The 20855-nt window shown below is 38.8% G+C and overlaps 1 long non-coding RNA gene across 1 annotated transcript; it reads left to right on the top strand.

Annotated features, from left to right (window-relative positions):
- Positions 1 to 15992: 15992 nt before the first annotated feature.
- LOC128105204 (uncharacterized) lies at positions 15993 to 18008 on the top strand. Its single transcript, XR_008216288.1, has 2 exons — positions 15993 to 16138; positions 17824 to 18008. It is a non-coding gene; the product is annotated as an uncharacterized LOC128105204 (long non-coding RNA).
- Positions 18009 to 20855: the final 2847 nt, after the last annotated feature.

Genomic DNA, 20855 nt, shown 5'->3' with positions numbered 1-20855 from the left:
AGTAATATAATGTGGTGCCGTTAGGAACATTATTCATAGTTGATGATCACATACCTTTTCTCGTGAAACACATACATTTCAGTACGAAATGCATAGATCATTTACTGAAGCACATTTATTATGGCAAAATGTGTACCTCGACTAATGAAACACATAGATCATAAAGTAAAATGATTATACTTAGAGTGAACAGATTTAACCATTTATGGATATTTTGAGGACAAACCAGTTTAGCTAGTAGAGAAAAATTGAATTTAGAAAGAAAAAAATTATATGAGTTAATTTGCTAATACTATTTTGTGCTTGACATATGCTTTAAAATAAGCCTATTCCATATATCTTTAGCTTTACAGTTTCTTCTATGATTACATATGCACAGTTAATATGATATAGCATTTAGCATCTTTTTGATGATGTTAACCAGGATTGAATATGAGTAGCAGGGAAAGTCTGAAATATGATGTTTAAAGAAGGCAGGAGGCATTTGAGGGTGCCAATTTATTGCTTCTTTTCAAATAGAATTTAGTACTTGCACTTTGACACAACTCTATTCTGGGACTAGCAGCATATCTTGACACATCTACCTTTATCTGAAGTAACAAATGCCAAGGAAAGCCAGAAATAGGATGTGAGCCAATGCCCCTGCCCCTGCAGGGTCAGCAGTAAGCTATCAATTCCCACTGTATAAATTCAGTCAGTTCAGGCTCTCTGATACCCTGAGGAATACAGTGGGTCAAACATTTTGTTTATGACTAAGGAATCCCTCAGTACATCCAGCTTGGACCATAATCCTAACTCAGCAAGCTGGGAATAGATGTGAATTCCAGGCTCCTGCTTTATTGAGAACATAATTCACATAGACAAACATTGGACTGAAAAGCTTTGCAAGATTGATCTGATTTGTTCATAGCTATGTATTGCATATGAAAACCTGCCTTACCCAGGCCTCCTCTGGTAGCTCTGCACAATGGCCTCTGAACGCTTCAGCCATTGTTTTGAAAGGAGAAGTGAGATAAAGAATTATCTCCTTTATTTTGTGTCTTTTTTATTCTGTTAATACAATATACAGAGAAGAAACAGGGGAAAGTAAGATCAAATATGAGAAATTACTCATTACAGTAAACAGAGCCTTACTGTGCATGTAATAGAAAATGAATGTTTGAGTTCATTGTTCAGTGCAATGTATCAGCCCAAATTGTTTATCTGCAGAAGAAACCAGTCTTACTTTTCCCTCTTTTCTCTCTTCAGGACTTGCCCTGAACCACACTCTTCATTTAGAAGGAGGAGTTGCCCCATTGTTTACAGCTGACTGTTGAATTGCTACCATTGCCTTCAACTTGAAAACCTGACTACAGATGTTCATTCTATTTGAAAGCTACTATTTTCTAAAATTTACTTACAGTGCATCATCATTCAATCTTTCATTTGTAGATGGTTTGTTTATTTCCCCTCCCCCATTCTGTGCAGTGCAGTCCTTGGATACAGAGGTATAAGACATAAAACTGGATTAACTGGAATATTCAATGTGATGCACAATGGGTTTTTCACCGAGATACTCCACTCCTCCTTAAGTTATAGACGCTCATTTCATTATTCAGTGAACTCTCCAGTGACCCTGCGATTTCACTATGTAATTTATGTTTCCTGATACAATTCAACAGTGTAATCTTATGATTTATGTGCTTCATTTATAATTTGATCATCTCAGTATAATGCATGTTTTTCTACATGATTTATGTACTTTATCCTATAATATATGTGTTTCTCTATGTGATATATGTTTTCATCAGCTATGTATTATGGCATTGTTGACACATTCCTAGCAAAGGAGGCAGAATATCCCAGCCTGAGGGGAAGTCGGGGGTTAATTGCAATCAATTCACCTTCCACACAATTACACTTTCATCTGTGAGGGCTTGTGAAGTGAGTCAGCTTAACAGGGCAGCAGCAGGGAGGCACCTGTGCCAGTGTCCCTGTCCCCTAGATCCAAGAAAAAGAAAATCCCTGCAGCAGATCAGACCATCAGAGCTCTACACTTCGGTTTTCTCTGGAAAAGAAAAAGGCCATTAACCACACTTCAGCCCTTCTGATAGAACCTGATTCATGCTATACCAAATGCATTTATAGAAACGCTGGAAACAATAAACTTTCATTGCAAATAAGCAATTTTCAAAAAAATAGTTATTTAAAAATCATATTGCAACAACCACAAATCTTTGCAGAAAACATGTTGAGACCATCATTCATTAAGCTCATTATTATAGCAAATGTCACGGAGTTGTGTGTCAGGCATTTCCATGTGGAAGGTTTCTTTTCTGCTTTAGTCACCCATTGAATACTCATGTACTCAACAGACATGCATTAAGCAATTAATTTGTTCCAAACAAATATAAAGCAGACCAAAAGCCCTGGCTTCACAATACTTACATTCTATGGTGGGAAACAAACAATATGTATACTGGATGAAAAGGAAAATAACATGGTAGATTATGCAGCAAGACAAAACACAGAAATAGAATAAAAAGTCCTAGGTGGGTGGTGATGCTTTTGTTTAACTTAAGTCTACATTGTATTTAGATTTCCCTAATTTTCATCACTCCTAAGACTCTCACACATGTATATAATGAAATATATTCATATATATCCACCTATTTCCTCCTCCAATTCCCCTCTACCCCCTCCTAAAATGTTCCCCTCCCAACTTCGTGTCTTATTCAAATATAAGCCCTTGAGTCCAGCTGCTGCCGCCTATGTGTGCATAGGTGTGCTGATGTTTTTTGAACTAAGTAGGGATTTGTAAAAGCTTTGCTAAAAAAGGAGACATGTGAACAAAGAAGCAGGAGGTGAGAGAAGTGTGGCCATTAGCATGTGGGTAGGAAACTAGTGTGGTCTAGAATGAATGAGGAGATCACCACGCCAAGAAAAGGATGAACATGAGTGTAAGTAGAGGGAGAATTTTCAGGAAAGCATTAACTAAGAATAGATCAAGAAGGACCACGTAGAAATTGTAAATATCTTGAAGCTTACTCTGTATAAGATGGAAGGCCTGCCATGGAAAATGAAGTACCAACAATGGCCTGAGCTGCCTCTGCTTTGCAGAACCATTCTGTGTGGGCTACACACGGCTATAGACAAACACAGAAAGGTGGGCCAAGGGACAGTGTAGAGTTATTGCAAAAGTCGGGGCTAGAGTGTCAGTGGGTCAATTAAGGGTGGTATCCATGGAGATAGTGAAAATTATTCAGAGCCTGGATATTATTTCAAGTTAAGCTGACAATATTCTCTGAGGGACTGGCTGGAGTGTGAAACAGAGTCCAACTTATTCACAAGGACATTCAAGTAGAAGATTAAAGCAAATACTTCAGGCCTTGCTTAATATATTTATTTTACTGTTAAAATTAGTAAAAGAAGATGGGCTGCATGGTTTTTCACATGGAAATTGTATATTGATAGCTAGAGAATTAAGTAAGCTCAGTGTTTGTTTTCTTGATGTATACTCATATCAAGTTATTCCCATCTCTTTATTCAGTGAATTTCTATTGCCTTTCTTTCTACCCTTATTTAGTCTCCAAAAAGGTTGGATGAATGCATGTGTGTGTTTTTAGATGTGTGATTACTTTTAATTTAGAAATACAAACAACAGAATAGATGAAGAAACATAAATGTCTATAGTTACAATGTTTTGTCTAATAAATTGAAATCATTTCACACAATTATGTACTTATTTTTTCTTTCCTCAGTACATATATGAAATACCAATAGTTTATAATCTGTATAAATTATTTTCAATCTGCCAATGATACAGATATAAATTTAAAAATTTTATAAAAGGAATTATGTTAATTTTTATTGTTAAAGTAGGATGGTGTTTCTTTAGAATTTTTGTAAAATTTTCACTTGATTTGTATGCAGGTTTTAAACAACAAATAATTTTTGTTTATTGTCTGTGCAAAAACCCAAATAACAATACTTACTTTGGTATTTCCATCTAAGACAAATTTCTTTTTTATTGTTTGAGAATTTCATACATACATGCAGATAATATGTTTTTATAAAATCCACCTGTGGTGATATATTGTGTGCCCCAATATATTGTGCATCCTAATAAACTTATCTGGGGTCATAGGACAGAACAGCCACTAGATAGATTTAGAGACCAGAAAATGGTGGCACACACACCTTTAATCCTAGCATTCTGGAGACAGAGATCCATCCAGATCTCTGTGAGTTCAAAGCCACACTGGAAACAGCCAGGCATGGTAACACACACCTTTAATTCCAGGAAGTGATGGCAGAAAGCAGAAAGGTATATAAGATGTGAGGACCAGGAACTAGAACCTGGTTAAGCTTTTAGGCTTTTAGCAGCAGTTCAATTGAGATTCATTCCAGTTAAGGACTGAGAGGCTTCCAGTCTGAGGAAACAGGATTGGCTGAGAAGTTGGCGAGGTGAGGTTAGCTGTGGCCTGTTCTGTCTCTCTGATCTTTCAGCATTCACCCTAATACCTGGTTCCAGGTTTGTTTTTATTAATAAGATTTTTTAAGATTCGTGCTACATCCACCCCATTTCTGTTCCTATCCCCCTACACACAAGTTTTCTCTTTCAACTTTGTGTACTTTTTAAATTTTTTAAAATTACTTTTCATTTATCCGTAGAGAATTTTATGCAGTATATTTTTATCTTAATCTCTCTGGTACCCCAACTCCTCCTAAATTCTCTTGTCACCCACCCAACCAACTTCAAGTGTTCTTTCTCTTAAAGAAAAAGAGGAAGGATGGAAGGAAAGAAAAGAAAAGAAAAGAAAAGAAAAGAAAAGAAAAGAAAAGAAAAGAAAGGAAAAGAAATCACTAATAAAAACACATGGAAAACAATTTGTGTTGGCAAGCTACTCCCTAATATGGGGCCTGTCCCAGAGTGTGATTGATATACCCAGAATCATTCCATTGATAAAATTGTTTTTTCCTCTCCCAGCAGCTATCGTTTGCAAATAGCGTGTTGGCTAGTGGTGGGACTTTGTGCCTACCTCCTCTCCTTCATGCTGGGTTTTGTCTGGCTTGAGCTTGTGTAGATCATGTGCATGATATCACAGTCTCTTTGAATTGATATGTACATCTACCCCTTTGTGTCTGGAAACTGCTGTTTTCTTAAACTCATCTACCACCTCTGGCTCTTACCATCGTTTTGCCCCCTTATCTCCATAGAGCTCTGAACCTTATGGGGGAGATGTGATAAATACAGGGCTGAGTGTTCTGAAGTCTCTTACTCTCTGCACATTGCTGTTCTCTGTGTTAATCACCATCTACTGCAAGAAGAAGCTTTTCATATGAGAGTTCAGCAATGTACTGATCTATGTGTAAAACACTATGTTATTAGGAGTCATTTCATTGCTATGTTCATTAAACAGATAATATTGGGTTTTCCTCTAAGCCCATGACCTATCTAGCCTCGAGTTCTTGTCCTCATTAACAATATCAGGAATGGGTTCCATCTAATGGAGAAGGCCTTAAATTCAATTTAATAAAAGTTATTCCAGTAGCATCTGTCCTATGATTGTACCAGTGACGATGTCTTCTAGGTGGGTAATTATTATAACTCACAAGGTTTTGTTTAGTTAGTCTTGAAAAATACTGATTATTTGAATTCATATAAGTCACTCCACAAATTCTTAGAATAAAGGTCTTAAAATAATTCTAATTATGAGTTTTGAAAGTACAAATAATTAGTGGTGGTATTATAAAAATCTTTCTCAATTTGTATACAAAATATTAAATCTTAATGATAGATCATCCCAACGTATAATCACTATTTTTATTAAAGTTACATTAAATAATATATTCAAAGAGAAATGAGAGAGAATAGAAAAGTATATGAAAATAATTGTTTCCTTTTGTTGCCTAATATAAAAGTTTGTTCTATTATAGTTCGAAAGTATAGCTTTATAATGTGTGTTGATATAAAAACCTACCAGCAAGATTCTAAAAATCCCTCATTTTGCTGAATTTGAATATAAAATTTCTGTGATACAATCTCCAATCTTTCCATGCTGCATCCCCAGGGCACAGCCTTAGCCCCCTTGCTTCTACCTTTGAAAACAACACAAAAGGCAAATGGTAGCCTGTATGGACAGGAAGTGATCAAGTAGAAAATCCCTTGCTCATCATTAAAAAAGACAATCGGTAAAATTAAAAGTGAAGAATTCAGGCATGCACATTTCCACTCAACTGACCTCTCTGAGTGCTTCTTGTGTACTAGCCAATGTCCTGATTTTCAGGGTTGAATAATGAGCATGACCTCCCAACTCCAAAGCAGACTCTCTGCCCCACCAAGGAGCCAGTTATTTATAAAAGTGTGTTGGAGCTGTGACAAAAGAATGCCTAAGGTACTAGAAAGTATGAACTAAAGTCATGGAAACAGCTGGTCATCTCAAAGCAAAAACTTCCTGTGACAGTTTTTGGAAAAGGTGAGATGCCAACACAGATGCAAAGGATGATAAAGGCCAACCAACTTAGAAGAAAAGGTTAGTGAGGAAGGCTAGACATTAAAGGAGTGAGGAGGTGGTGTTGGTAAAACTGCCAGGTCTTCTAAACTTAAGCATCAACTCACAGGGCTTGATCTGAAAGGGTGGGCAGAGAGCAGATTCCCAGAGATTTGGTGACCAGAAGGTCAGATTTACCCTGAGGGTCAGAATTCACCTTCCTGTGTGCTGGATGCACAGGTGGGTAGATGGGTTACAACTATGATCCTTGCAGCTTTGTATGATGAGAAGGACTCAGGTAGGCCAAAGCCCTAGAATAAGCCACCTCAGACCATAGACCTTCATGCTCATTGTTGTCACTGTGTGGATATATAATCACTTCATGCAATGTTGGGACCTGTAAGTTAAAATATTGTCTTTCCCATGGTAAGTCTTCAATTTCCCCTGCCAAAGGTCTGGTTTAATAGGACTGTAACATGCTTGTTCAAGGTGCAGTTCTTCTCCCAAACAGAACTGGTCTGGTTTTTGCCAGAAAGGAAAGGGATAGCAGAGCAAAAAGGGAAGTGTAGGTTTCCCTTTGCTAAGTCCATCTGTTTGTGGGCAATTCGTGAGACTGCAGCAGAGTGTGAGTATGCTGGAAGCCTCCTTAACACTACTTTTCACACCAAGTCAGTGAGCAACTGATGAGAACGTTGGTGTATCTGCAAGGAGGAAAGAATGAAAATCTCATAGCTGCAGACAACTTCTAGTACTGCTCATCCGGAGCACTCAAAGACGGTGTCTAATTCTGAGAACTCAAGAAAGGAGAAAGTTCTAGTGATCCAGCCCATCTTCCATTCAGTCCTCAAAGTTTCTCCAGCCCTCCGTACGTGGGAAATGATGTTTGTATCACATTTAACTGAGGTTATTCAACAAGTGCTTCTATAGTAGGTACAACAGTCCAAGAACTACTCTGTCTTAAGGAAAAAAGCTTTTGTGTTTGTATGTGTATGTTTGTGGGTGGACTGTTGCGCCCATGTGTCACAGCAGGCTCACAGAGCTTAGACGGCAACCTCTTGTGTCAGTCCTCACTTCCATCTTGTTTGAGACAGAGCTGCAGCTAGGTAAGCTAAGACAGTTCGTAGACATCCAAGGTTTCTTCTCATGGCTCCATCTCCTCCTTCTGTAGGAGTGCTGGGATTACAGACTTGCACTTTACATGAGTCCTAGGCATTCAAACTCATGTCCCCAGGCTTGTCCAGGAAGCATTTTACTAACTCGTTCCTATCCTATTCTAAGTTGTTAACACATTTTTTACACCCCACATCAACCCAAAGAAGTTGGCTTGATAGAATCCATAATTCTTCCAATTTTAGAAATGAAAAAGCAGATTCAGAGTGGGTAGTAATTGAACAAGATTGCACAGCTATTAGGTAGCATTTGCCTTCAGAATCTAGAACTTTGTATTGTCTCATAGAATGCCAATATCTGTATAATGTGATTCAAACATAACAGAGAATATAATAGCATCATACTTAATGTAACTTGAGACACATGTTTAGATACACAAATCTTTCAATTAGTAGTGTTTTTACTTTCAGTGATGTTCACTCTTGGCAATCTGATCCAGATAGCAAAAGACTTCCTTAAATGTTAATAATTATGCAGAACCTACATTAGCCTACATGAAATCTTCTAGAGGTTTCTCATAGCTCATAAAATTAAATGTTCAGTTGCTCTTATGGTATGTGAAATAACCCTCCCAGCCTCTACTTCACAGGCTCCCAAGGTCTTTCAGTGCACAAAGCACTCTAGTGCATGTGTTTTCTTCCTGCAGCAGGGTCTTTGATGGTACCATCTTCATCATGCAGGTCAGCCTCTAACACCATCTGTCAGAATTTTCCCATGTCCACTGAACAGATCCTTCCCATGTCTTCTGTTTAGTGTTGACCATAATATTTATCTTTAAAACTATGTTATTTGTTCACATAACTATTCATTCCCCATGCCTACCTTGAGAATCCTGACACAATAAAGGGTGAAAATTCATCCACTGCTCATTTAAGTGTGAGTGTGATAAAACCTAGAATGCAGGCACATTTTCTTGAACATTAGTGCTCAATACTTTCCCTTTAAATAAAATGAATGGATTATCAAGGAAATAGATTAGCTGAAAGCTCCCATTCTGTCAATAATAAAATTGTGTTTACCTTCTGAAAAAACTTCACTCTAATGGTGAGCATAAAATGAGTGATTTATGAAATTCCCTAAGCAGTACAGAATCAATATAATGCAATGCACAGAACTTTGAAGTCAAACAAACCTGCTTAGAATCCTAAAATTGTTAATTAGAGGCTTTATGAATGAGGGCAAATTATCTGATCTATTTATGCCACACATTCTTCGAATTTTAAATTAGGATAATTATAAAGTGCACAATATATAGATTAAATAAAATAGTTTATAGTAAACTTATCATAGAACTTGTTCAAAGAACTGCTAGCTGTAATTATTACCACTCTAAGGAAATTAAAGTCAAATTTCCCTTATTTTATGTTGAATCAATGGATAATAAACAGACAACCTGAATTATCAGTTTTGAAGTGAAACCATTCTTTTTGTTGTCTGAAATATTTTGTGGTAGTTTTTATTAAGACAGTTTGGGGAGGGCAAAGGTGTTTCCCACACATAGCTTGGCATTTCCTCTGAAAGTACAGGAGTAAAGGAATAACTGCTCAATTTCAAATGTTGAAAATTTGAATCCAATCAGACATATTTTATGGATGATATTAAAATGAAAACAAAAATTAAATCATAATTTTTTTTCAGCTAAATGCAAGCATGTAAATATTAGCCAACATTTTCAAAAGTATGAATCCACTCCATAAAAATATCTAAAACATTCCTATTTAACATGTTCAACCTATATCAATATTCAACTATAAAAATTTATAAGGCTGTATAATGCATAATAATAATGTCGTGTGTAGATGGAGGCTTTTCTCTGTCCTACCCCATCCTGCAGCCATTTCCAAATTATCACTCAGATAATATCAAACATATATAATTAATATGTATTAATTATAAATGTTTGGCTGATAGCTCAGGCTTATTACTAGCTAGCTCTTACATTTAAATGAACCCATATTTCTTATCTACATGTGGTTCCTGGCTTGTTATCTCATTTTCTATATGTCTTGCTTACTAGGTGGCTGGCTGGCGTCTACCCTGACTCCACCCTTCTTTGACTCCAGTTTGATTGTACTGCCGAACTTTATTCTGCCTGGATATTGGCCAAAACAGCTTTATTTATCAACCAGTGAGAGCAACACATATTCACAGAAAGACCATCCCACAGCAGTCATGCAACTATATCTACTTAGCAACTTAGTGACAACAATATGGATGTCATTATTTTGGTGATATCATGGTTATGTAAAAGGAGTAAAAAAAGAAGCATAAACTTTTTAAAAGAATTTTTTACCCCCCACTTAAGGGACAAATTATATCATTTATCTGTCTTAATAATAATATGTCCTAAGTGGTCATCCTTCAGAAAGTTTAGCATTTATGCTTACGTGAACTATATCTGGTAAGTCTGAGTATTCATTTATCATCAGTATGACAATGGAGCTTGCATTATTTCCCAAACTCATAAGCACCTCATTGGCCAGTATTCTGTGTACAGTAAACATAGGACTTTATCTTATAATTTCCTGTACTTTTAATCAATTTGAGCCCATTTGTCATCTTTCCCATAATAAAAATAAAATATCTCTTAATTTCTTTCCAAAGTAAAACTTCACAGAGACTACAAGTTAAAAAGAAAATCACATATTACTGAAGCTGAAATATATATTGACCGTTAGTATAGTCAGTCAATCGTAATTGACTGATGTGAGCAGAAGATAGAAATGGGTTAGCTTGTTTAGAGACAGGGTCTTCAATTAATGTCCTTGGTCAGAAATTAGAAATGTCCTTGGTTCTGTCCTGGCTATGGGCCAGAGATGGCGAATAAATCCTGGTTCCTGGTCTGGATTCTTGTTATTTCTTTTTCTCTAACAGAAACTGGAGAATTGAGGGTGTGGCTGGAACTCTAGTCCAGGAGCTGGAGGGATGTCTTAGCTGTTAAGCACAATAGTTGTCTTCCAGAAGACCAGGGCTCAATTACCAGTACCTACTAGCAACTTACAACCACCTGTTTGTAACCCCAGTTCCAAAGGATCTGATGCCCTCTCTGGCCTTCTTGGACACCAGGTACAAATGTAGTGCATAGACATGCATGCAGAGAAAACACACACAAAAAAAATTAAAATTTGACAAAGAAAAACAAAAACCCCTCATCCATACACTAAGCCCTTATGGAGAATGGCTTTGGATTGTATCTCTGTATCTATATCTTCACGGTAAAAATGTGTTATATGGATTCTTCAAGTTTAGCTAACTTTCTAAATAATTTTAAGGTCTCAGATCTTGAGAGAAAATATTATAGTAGTAGGTCATTGAGGATGAACTCCTCCCTCTAGGTCAGCTTTGGGCCACATTTCTGATTTCCCTGGTAAAACTAGAAAGGCAGACATCACCTTGGCCACTGCTCAGGCCTCCTGGTTCAAAGCCTAGTATCTGCTTCTGACCCTGGGCAAAGACATGACATTCTAGTCTGCTTCAAAGATGAGTACATCACATTTTATTGTCTCTTCCCTCAAGAGTTAATCCAGCTAGGCTTGTCAATCATCTGGCCAGGAGTCCAGCCTCCCCCGCCCCACCCATGACCCCTTCCCTGCAAGAAATCTGATTCACCTGAAGACATGCTCAAAGAGTCAGGAGGAATAATTATCCCCTTAATGAGATAGTGTAGTAAACACCCCCCCTCCCTGACCCCCTCTCCTGTATAACTGTTCGCAAAGCTTCCATTGTGTAGCACTGCAGTTTTCCTTCTCTTCTGGATACTGTCCAGAACCTGGTTATGCTTTCTATAACACTCTGGGCTTTCTCATTTGTTCCCTGACACTCTCCCTGCTCTCTGCCATGAGGCTGCTTACTGACCTCCATGGCTGAAGTTGTCTGCTATTTTGGACCAGGTTGAAAAGCAATATCATTCTCTTTTCCCCTTTTCCATCTCCGTCCTTCCTCCTGGCTGCTGCTAAGACATGCAGTCTACCCTGGTGTTTTTCTCTCAACTCTACTAAACCTGTTCGCAAGTTTTCTTCTGAGCCTGTTTCCACATTTTCATTAATGACAGTAGGCACTCAAAGGAAGGAACCTCAGTTTCCCATTTGAAATATTTGACAGCCTTTTATAATAAATAGCTGGGTAGCAGTGGTAAGCATAACTCTTCAAGTGCACATACCTAGGAAAGTCACCAAAGCAAGATATGCAGGATGATGGCACACACTCCAGCCTACCTGTATTGTAAGAAGTGATCTAGCAGTGTGACTATCTATATACAATATCTATGATCTGTAGTCTTGTAACAATTCCCAAGCAGGAAAAGTTTAGAGAAAATGTCAAATCCTAAGAAGGAAATGGCTTGGGGTGAATTTTCCATGTCTTTGCTTATTAATCTATTTTTGGAAAGCCATGTCATTAGAGCTTGCCAGCCATGTTTCTTCAGAACAAAATTCCAGTGTTAGTGCATGCATGCAGAGGGTTACCAGGTATGTTCAGCATTCCAAACCTAAGGAGAAACTCATCCTTGGCTTGTTCCCTGGCTTCAGGGTTCATGGTCACACTCATCACAAGCTGACTCCTGGCTAAGAAAAAAGCCTTTCTACATGGATAGCTTTCTCTCCAAATTAAAACTCACAATGCACATGGAAAATGTTCTTAAGGGGAGAATTTTGTTTGTTTGTTTTTTCTTTTAGGAAAAAAAAAACAGCAAACTGGAAAAAAAAAAGCTGGTGGCTGGGGGGTTACAGTTATCAAGCTAGCTATGAAAAATTTCTGGAATATAAAGCCCTCTTTGCTGTTCCTGCCAGATTTCCCACTCTGGCAGCTGTGTGGAGTTTATAACTCCAAAGGCTTAGATTGTCTTGCATTTATCAAATTGTCTTCTTTTTTCTTTCTGGTTTTTTCGTTGATTGGAAGTGAATGTGAAAAAGGTTTGGTTTTTGTTTATTTATTTATTTTCTTTAGAGTCTGTCCAGGAAGGAAGGAAATATTTAAAAGGCCCAAGCAAACAAACTGTTAAACTGCAAGCAGCGAGATACAACATAGCTCTCTTTACACGAGGCTTGGGAGGCATTTTCCTGAACTGTCTGGGAAACAGCTATGTAAAGCTCAGGGATTGAGGGAGTTGAAGTGAGAAGGCACAAAATTGTAATGCTTCCCAGAGTGTTCGAGCTCAGCTCTGTCCCCCAAGGCGCCTCCCTTCCCCCTCTGCCCCTGCTCCTCTAATGAGAACACATTAAACCTTTCTCAATGCCCTGATGTGCTCTTACACCGCACAATCCTTGCATTGCAATGCACACTGCCGTCCGAGAATTTCTAACATTATAAAGTGAGAGAAAATGCTTTCTAGACAGCTCATCCAGCCCTCCCCAGCTCTCAGCAGGGATTTAAGTGTGTCTACTTCCACTGAAAGTAAATGCATGCTTTTGCCCCCAACTAAAAGGGACTTTTTCCCTGATTTTTTTTCTCACAAAGGCATCTGTGTATCCTCCCTGAATCTCACCCGTGTACTGTGGACATTGTCAGAATTTAGAATTGTAAAACACACACACACACACACACACACACACACACACACACACACACACACAGTTTGTGTATTGGTTTATAATGCCTTCACATCTATCCCCTTGCACATGTTGCCAATTATGGTGAAGCTCTTTGTGGAGATAAAATATTTAGCTGAGAAGGCTGGGAGTGCAAATTAATTTTGGGAATAATTCCATTTAATTTCAACTTTAGTTGTGTATTCTCTTAACTTCAGGAATCAAACATTCTGTTTCCAAAAAACGTTTTTTTTTAAATTGCACTATCACACTCCTTGTGAATTCAGTGAAGACTTGTGTAAGTAATTAACATGAAGGGGCCTGTTCATAAGGATGTTTAAGATTACTTGGTCTATTCAGAGTCCAGAATCTCTTAATTTTACGCCCATGGGAAAACGCCTTCTAAGGCTTCACTTTCTTTAGCTGCTCAGCCCTAGGAGTTTCAGGGACACCAACCAGCCCTAGAAAGAGCAGGCAATAGCATCAGAACTTTACTCTGACCAGTGGTTCAATGCTGGGAGAAAGTTAGGCCAATGCTAAGGCCCCTGCTAATGTCCTAGACCATTTTTGTGCTGAAAGAATGTCACCAAAGTCTGTGAAACACTGACCTGACAAAAATGAATACACCTAATTGTGACTTTAAGCCTGGTGGAAGTGTGGCTGAGGTGGTGCAGGCAGGAGGTGTGGAAGTTTATAGTTTCAGGTTGTGAAGGTGACTCCTTTGCAGCTGCTAGAAATTTAAGAGGACCTTCCCTACTCTAATAAGCAATGTATCCACTAAAGCAAGCCTAGAGCTGCAAGTTAGAAGAAATGCAGTAATTTAATTTGTAAGCTTTCAACCAGCTAGCAGAGTTGGTGTACGCTGGGATCATATGACAGGGACATGTAGTTGGCTTAGGGTTAAAAAAAATAAAGGGAAGTGAATTGTTAACTGACACCTGGGCAGTGGAACTCCAATCAAAATCAGGAGGCCAACCATCAATACTTGTACTTTCCTTGCCTTGCACTTCCCTAGGCTTGTTTTTGAGAGGAAAAATATGCCCCTCCCCCTTCAGACAATAAATGAACAGCTCTGTCAGTCTCAGGCTGTCTCCCTGACACTGATGGGACCAGTCCAGAGAGAAGCAATCAAGCAGAGTGTTGGCTGCCTTGAAGACAGACCTGCTGAATGAACAACTTGCTATTTTTTTCTTTGTTTCATTTGCTTTTTTGCCAATTATTTCTTGGTCTCCCTCCTGTTGGTATAACTTCTATCTAATATAATTTATTCAAACCAGCCAAAATTATTGGCTAACATCTATGTACAAGGAAATATAGAAATGCACTGACAATTGGGAAAAGTGGATAATAACATAATCAAGTTCTCCTTTCCCTAGGTCGAGCAGGGAATTTTCACCCCGTCTGTGATGAGGGGGATTGGCCCTGTACAGAGGGCTGACACTGGTCCCAGGTGTTCACTCAGGCTTCAGCTTGTCCTTGGTTATTCTAGGATTTCAGAGTGGAGTCCATCTCTTTTTTTGCAAACAGAAAAATTTCACTGAGCCCAAGAGCATAAGGAGAAATATAAGCTCTCATAGTCATGTATTGTAAAAGTTGGTAAGAGCTGCAGAAAGTGACCAAATGAAGTGGCTTCTTCTCCCTGGGAAAACAAGGGAGGAGAAGGAGACGAGACTTGGGGTTAGTGTTTGATGCCTTTGCTGGTCCGGCCCTTCCATTAGTTCTTTATTTGCCATCCTGGACTCAGAGCCAGCAAACACAACGAATTATGCTAAACATTCGGAGTTACATTTGGAGTTTAGAAGGAAGCCAACTCTCTCTCTCTCTCTCTCTCTCTCTCTCTCTCTCTCTCTCTCTCTCTCTCTCTCTCTGTCATACACACACACACACACACACACACACACACACACACACACACACACACACCTTTTCTAGAGATAGGAATGCCTAGCTTCTGCAGAGTCCCTTAGATTTCTGCAAATAGTTGCCTCATTAAACATTCTTTCCTGGTCCAGCATCCTTTAGATTCTGGCCTCTACTTTTTGAATCTGAATGCTTTAGCGGGCTGAGTGAAAGTGTATAGGTCCAACATCCAGGTACTCCACCTTATGACCTCTGCAGTTGCTTAGAACAATGCTTGTTGCAAGGTTCGTCTTAGAAGCTCACTGTGAGTGTCATCTGGCTTTCAGGAAACAATCAGCCACGCAGTTCTGACAAAGGCATTTGCCAAAAGATTTTCACTTTCCCAAGTTTGTTAAAAATTGACTTTGAGATTTTATTGCTCTTTGCTTCCCTTCCCTGAATAGAGTGGCTTTCTTTTCTTGGCTTGTGCTCAGCTTGAACATACTAGAAAACAAAAGTAAATACACAGGTATCACAGGAGACAGGTCTGAAAAAGTCATGTGTTTGGCATATTTTAGTTAGATAATTTGACAAGGAAAATTCTAGTCCTAATTGAATGCTGTAATTATTTCCTTTTTGCTAAGATAACCCTTCCTTGATAAAACACCCCAGATGTACCTTTTGCATGCTGTAACTGCCCCTGTGTTGCCCAGGCTGTCACCGGGGCTGTCCTTCCTCTATGTCTATTTTCATTTCTGTCCTCAGCTTTTATGCGTACTTAGGATAGCAGAGGAAATAAGATGGATTCAAAAGGCACTTCACAGATATAGCTACTTCTTTTTCTGATTATTAGTAATCATGGGAACTTTTTATAGAGCACCTAAAATTCAAATGCAGCCTCAGGGAGACAATAAGCCTTTGTGTATGTTGAGTGAAGCCTCCCATTCTCCTTTGTTGTCTGAACGTATTTCCCCCTTCTGTCAAAGTGCGGCCACTCTAACCTCTCCTCTAGCACCACTGGCTTCTCTCCAGTCTCCAAAATGTGTGTTTGACTCCCATCTGACACCTTTATCGGAGACAGTCACAACACTTCTTTGCATAATAAGCAGGCGTTCCCTCCCCAGCAGAAAGGTAATTAAAAAAATGTTTAGATTTTTGTTTTCATAGCTGTAACAGTATAAATGCAACTTCTGCTCAATTAAGCTCCAGCGTCAGCGAGAGGGGGAGGGGAGTGACGGGTCTTTTAATAGGAGAGCAAGTTCTACGCTTCTGTTTCAGCCCTTGAGATCCCGGTTTGTGATTTTTTTTTTCCCTCCCCCACGGAAAGGAATCTTTAAATAAAGATGTCTTCATCTGAATTGACCACCGTTTATAAAAGCAAATCTGGCTTGGGCTGGGCTGCCTGTGCTGAAGGAACATTCCTCCCCATTACAGCAGCATTTGCACATTTATAGGAAGAATAAAGGAAAAGATGCATGATACATGTGAAGCAGCCTTCTCTCTGCCATGCAGAGAAAGAAGAACTAAAAGGATTATAAAAGTTCAGATTAAAATGATATAAAATCTAGCATTTGGCTCCAATACTAGCGCCTTGGTCCTCTGGAGCTAATCTGTATGCACTCTGTGACCTCCTCGCAGCGAACCCTGCTAAATATATTATTCCCACGGGGGCTTTCACTGCTGCTTGGTGTCAGAAATCAATATGTATGAGGCGCGTGGATGGGAATTTCTAATAGATCTGCCTGGCCCTGTGCTGCTTTTCAATATCTGCCTTGGACTATTAGTGCCGGCTCGGTGCCTGTGAAATAACCGAGATAATCTTTTAAGGTGCACTGTTAAGGTGGAACCTAAATGTTGCTGTTTCAATTAAAACAAAAATTATATTCATAAATCAGTCAGTCGGGTCTGTGTAACCTTGCATAGTCACTCTGAAAAGCTGATTAAAAACAAGGTGGGATTTAAAGCTTTGGGGAATGAAATGCTATTTTTAACTTCTATTTAGAGTTCAGAGGAAGATTTTGCATTTTAAGGCTAATGATGTGTTTGGGGGAGGGGTATCAAATCAGAAATGAAATTTAGAAGGCTCAGAGTTCTCTCACCTAAAAATGCTTGTTTGGTCATCTTATGTAAAAGAAAAAAAAGGAGCCATATACAGGGATTTACCAAGCATTTTTAACATATTAGATGAGGAATATTGTGTATTTCTTTTTTCGATAATTTGTTCACACTGAAATTATTGCACAAGTGATTTTGTTAGTTAATTTTGTCATCCTGAGCAATTGTGCTATGTCATTCTTTGAACATGCATATGAATAGCTATTTGCAGAAGAGTGAATGAGAAAGTGGTTCATTAGAGTTCTGTGTTGCCTAGCCTTACCCATGAGTGTCTTCCCTTCAGCAGCCAAGCGTCAGAGCCCTGTGCAAAGAGCTATGGGTCTGAGTTGTGTACCCGGAGTGTGGCATCAGCCTCTCACTTCCCATTGTTTCCTTCTTTGTTTTAAAGACACTTCTGGTCCAATTTAATGCATAAACATGCAGCGCCCAAAACTGGCTGGCAAAGACGCTGTGTCATTACTGGCAGGAGTGGTATCAATATTGGTATGAGCGGAGAAGCTGGAGGCACGTCTGCAATCCACTCATTTGTGCAACCAACTTTTCATATACTGAGGCTAGGTTCCATTAAGCACAAAGTATGGCACGGAGAGCTCCCACCCAAGAAGGTTTGGGATCTGTTCGCTTGTGAACTTGTCACCCCACCAAAGGATGAAGAAATAGAATATAACACTTTTTCCTCCTTCCTTTTCTGCACACTTTAGTTGGCACAACACAACACTCCTGACAGCTTTCAACAACCTACCCCGGCTTCTCTCTGGTCTTCTCTGCACTGTGTGTGAGGAGTCAGCATCCAGTCCCTGAGACAGGACTCTAAGTTGGAGATATCCAAGATAAATCAGAAGAAGCCATGAGATCATTAATAAACTGTCTTTGTAAACTACCTCAATCTATTTGGTCTTTATAATATTAAGTGTTTAAAAATGCATATTTTATATACTAATTTGTCTACTTATTGTATCAAAAAAATATCAGACATTAACCTGACAGAGACATGACCACTGTCACCCAGCACAAGTCTAGACAACACATAAGAAACCTTTTCTCGGAGCATTTCTTGTACACTTGTTTTATTTTAGAGATGCACTTCTTTGTGAGCAGAAACTGCACTGCCGAACTATTAGAAGAAAAAGCATGCTAAAAGCACCGGGAAACCAAATGCTCTGTGGTTCCTTTGTGGAAGAAACAGAATTCCATTGCCTCACTTTACTCAGACTGTCAGTAGGCCCCATGAATAAAAATAAAACCCATAAATGTTTAAAAGTTATATACCATTAAGTGCCCCTCTCCTCTTCACTATCATGCAAGGGAAAAAAAGGTTGAGTTTTGACTGGGCACAGCAGCCATGTTGTATATAACCTGAGAGATTCTGTTTAATTTTTTCAGTCCCTCCTTTCTGAATTGCCCCCTCTCTCAACTCTTCAATTAGAGAGTACTGCAAACAAACAGTTTTATATGTTTTCTGCATCTCCCACCTAAACATAATGTTGTGAGGCCATATCTATAAGCTTCAGTAGTAGGAAGGGGAAATTTGATGAAGTTTTTTAATAAGTTTTATAAATGCTTAATGAATGTAACACTTAGAAATGGAGGGGCAAAAAACACCTATTCATTCATGCCAAGTGTCTGTTTTTACTAAGAATAAATTTATTAAATTTCATAGATGACAAAATCAAGATTAAAATAATATTCTCAATTAAAAATATATGGTGTACATATATATGTGTACATTGTATGAGTGAACACAAGAGTCATTTCTCCCCTTCCATAATGATTCCCAACAATCAAATTCAGCTTAAAAGTCTTGGCAGCAAGCATTTTTGTCTGCTAAACCATCTTGCTACACCAAAAGAATATATATAGTATTTGTGTGTGTGTGTGTGTGTGTGTGTGTGTGTGTGTGTGTGTGTGTAAACATGTGACAGTAGGTGCAGGTCCTCTCAAAGGCCAGAGGTGTTGGATCCTCAAGAAGTTGGACTTATAAGTGGTTGCAAACCACCCCTTTTGGTTACTAGGAACTGAAGTTGGGTCCTCTGCAAGAGCAAGGAATGTTCTTAACTGCTAATCTATCTCTCTAGCCCCAAGAATAATTTTAAGGTAATTTATTTTAGTCTATTGATGTCTAAGACTAGGCACATAGACCATGTAATAAAAAAAACAACAAAATATGTTTATGAAAAGAAAAACAACATTTCATTTTAATGTCTTTACCTCCACAGTTGAAAAGTTTATTAATGAGTTTGCACTTTTCTTATTTTTTTCCCTGTTCTTTCTTTTTCTAAAAATAAATAAATAAATAAAATGAGCTGTGTCACAAGATCTGTCATAGAATGCATAGGAAATTGTTCTGTGGAACTGTAGTGTTTAAAATGCATTGTGTCCCAAGAATCTCTAATTTTGCCTTAGCAGATTTTTCCAACATATTAATCCAAACTATTCAAATCTTCATTTTATTGTCTGTATCGCCCAAATAGATTTCACCATCTAACCAAATAAAAATAATGCACATTCAATTATTTCTGCACACCTAGGATTAGAGATCTTCAAATACAGCATCAAACTACCAAACAGAAGGCAGTCTCATCTCACATTAAAAGGGAAATTCCTATCTTGACATTTTGTGCAAATCTAGAAGAAAAAGGCTTCATCCCACAGGTTCTGTGCTCTTCCAGTGAGATAGGCATTTCCTCCAAGGAGATTAAAAACGCGTTTGTTAATTTCAGTTGGGGGAAGTTTTTTTCTACCTTTCTCTTTGTGCCTCTGAACTCTTCAGTCAACATTTCGGCCAACAAAAATTGTCTTTTAGATCAAAACTAAAGGAAATACAGAAAAAAAAAAAGAGTATAAGGTCAAAAGGACACATCCCCCGTGAATGAGGAATCCATTGCCGCTCTGAAGTCTACCTTCTTACCTTATGTTTTCAGGATCCATAGGAAGAATTGATCGATCATCTTCAAGCTTCCCTCGGTGTAGTAACAAACCAAAGACTGAGGCTTAAAGTTCACGTAGAGTTTATATTTAGGCAATGACTGGTATATAATAGAGTATTCACTAGATTCCTGTAGCACTATGAGACTAGGCTTTTAGTCTGTCGACTATGATGGTCTCTGAAATGTGCTGCCATGCCTACACACAAGAGTTACTGAGTTCAATGTCCAAATGCGGAAAGAACCACCCAAGGTGCTGCTAGGACAAGTGGTTTGACAGGAGAAACTGATCACAGAGGTCTTGGAAGAGGCTTGGAGCTAAAGCAGGAGCACAGCGGTTAGTGAGACAGCATAGAAAAGAGAATGACCCAGAGCCTGGGCTGGGCGGGTCTGGTGGAGGCAGTGTTGATGAGAGACACTGGGAAGCAGGGAGCAGTTGAGCATCAGAGCACTGATCCCGTTGGGAGTGCACTTGGGAGGGAGCCAGGATCCCCTTCTGAGGAAAGCAGGTCCTGAGGCTTGGGGCAGGCAGGAAAAGGGCGCCTTTCTTCCTTTTATCTCTCAGAATTCCACTGCATAGACCATTGGTAAAAAATCTACTAGAAACCATCTGACATTGAGTCAAGAAAGGAGCTTGCGGGCTTTCAGCCTCCTGGTTACCCGGGATGACAACGAGGGGGGAAATGGAGCTGGGAGACAAGAGGCGAATATGCGGCACAATAACTTTTCAAATATCGTGTGTTGAATGAACTACAGAACGCATTAACCTAACTGAGAAAGGATCACTGGCCCTGCCTGCCCAGAACCAC

The sequence above is a fragment of the Peromyscus californicus genome, unplaced genomic scaffold, assembly GCF_007827085.1.
Source record: "Peromyscus californicus insignis strain IS unplaced genomic scaffold, ASM782708v3 Scaffold_9__1_contigs__length_137607984, whole genome shotgun sequence".
NCBI classification, from domain to species: domain Eukaryota; kingdom Metazoa; phylum Chordata; class Mammalia; order Rodentia; family Cricetidae; genus Peromyscus; species Peromyscus californicus.
This window is presented reverse-complemented; position numbering and strand designations above follow the sequence as displayed.